The sequence below is a fragment of the Octopus bimaculoides genome, chromosome 11 (assembly GCF_001194135.2).
Source record: "Octopus bimaculoides isolate UCB-OBI-ISO-001 chromosome 11, ASM119413v2, whole genome shotgun sequence".
NCBI lineage: Eukaryota > Metazoa > Mollusca > Cephalopoda > Octopoda > Octopodidae > Octopus > Octopus bimaculoides.
Window position 1 is genome coordinate 17,055,445 of NC_068991.1, and position 1,815 is coordinate 17,057,259.

At 30.2% G+C, this 1,815-nt stretch overlaps 1 protein-coding gene across 4 annotated transcripts in view; it reads left to right on the forward strand.

Annotated features, from left to right (window-relative positions):
• The first annotated feature begins 629 nt into the window (after positions 1-629).
• LOC106875621 (uncharacterized) overlaps positions 630-1,815 on the forward strand; it is a 21,931-nt gene continuing 20,745 nt past the window's right edge. For 2 of the 4 annotated variants that reach the window (XM_052971532.1, XM_014923840.2), the window contains exon 1: positions 655-718. The gene's annotated coding sequence lies outside the window, so the exon portion shown is untranslated. Of the gene's footprint in view, positions 719-1,815 lie in introns of all 4 variants that reach the window. The other 2 variants (XM_052971531.1, XM_014923841.2) reach the window with 2 other exon arrangements.

A 1,815-nucleotide genomic window follows, 5' to 3' on the forward strand; every position in this document is an offset into this window, starting at 1 on the left:
AGGTAAAATGAAAAAAAAAACGAGGAAAGAGATGAAAAACAGGTAAATGAGATAAAAATTCCATTAAAAGATGGAATTTAATTTTTATTTTTTTTACAAGAATTATCATTTCGTGTGTTTGGCAAACTTTAATACTGAAAACTGTCTGAAAGGTACAATGATGATAAGATATGAAGCTAGGGAATTTGAAAAACATGGATTTTTGTGAAAAAATAAATAAATATATAAAATAAAATAATGTAAATTACAAGAGTTTCGGAAAGTATGGTATTATAAAATGAAAGATACCGAAAAAAATTTCATTTTAATCACGGTTCCTATCCAAAAGCACGGTAAGATGGAATAGGGGATCAAGAAGTTTGAAAAACAGTTTGTTTCTTGTTTGTTTGATATTTTTAATCCGAATTTCATGTTTAGAATGTGAGACATAAAACGATCAAATATGCTGAAAAATTTTATTCATGATAGTTATTCCGAAAGTTTATATATACATATTTATACACATACATCGTGTGCGACGTTTTAGACAACTAAGTATCATCAGCAATGAGAGAGAATAGAAAGAAAAAAAAATGATGTGTTACCTTTTTAATCATGCGGAACTTATTCCAGTGATACACCGGCATCTTATGAAAAAAATAATAAAGCGTATACACACATACACAGAAGGAAGACAGTTGATTTGTTGATTAATCGTTACAGTGTCATGGAACCACAGGTAAATAGAGCCGAGCTCTCTCTTTATATACGTTCTATCGTAAAGAAACCAAACGTTGCTTAGATATGTGTTAAAATATTTACATAGGTTTTAAATTTAATTTTAAAACAGGAGTATCGTTTTTCTTTGTTGTATTGTTTATTTAATCATACAAATACATATATTTATATACACACACACATACACATTCTTCTCTCCAAAGTACATTACAACTGACCAACGAAGCTCACTCTCCCGCTCCTAGACTGACCTCTTATTAGGCCTCCCTCATATATTTTGCTGGACTTCTGAGATTTCGTATGAGAGGAAGTCTCGTTGCTTGACCACCACCGATCCACTTCCATTTTTTATGTAGACGGCGAAACTTTCTTAAATATTCATAAATAATGTCACATTATATTTATTTTCGGTTTTGATTTTTCTCGTTTCTGCTTTTATATCGCTCCACTTTATTTCTTTGTATCTTTAATTAAACAAGATCCCACACACACACATCCTCCCTAATAACACCAATAAACAAACAAGGCAGTTATTGTTTAGCCCAAGGTTAGTTTGTATTAAATAAAAGAAATTTTAAAAAAGGAAACGTTTCAGCTGTAACCATCCCACTTTTTTTTTCTCTTAGAATTTTGTATCTAGGATCATATATGTCCAATGTTCCCTTCCTATTTTATGGACGGAGAAGTGTGAATTGAGGGACATTGAGCAGCTATGTCTAGATCGTCAAGTTTCTATATACAGGCTCTCTTTCCTTGTCTCATTGTTTGGCTTGACTGCAATAAATAGATAGTTTTTTGTACTTATATAGCAACAACGCCGGTACAAAACACTTTCATCCGAATTGTTTACAAATCTGCATATACGACGTACAATAGATGCACATGCATATCTATCTATCCATCTATCTATCTATCTATCTTTTTGTATGTGAGTGTATATATATATATAATGTATGTATGATATAAATATATGTATATGTGTGTCTGTATATGTATATATGTGTCTGTATATGTATGTACAAGGTGATTCGGTATTTAAATGATATATTCAAAATTTTTACTATTTATTTCGTTACAATTCATATATATATATATATA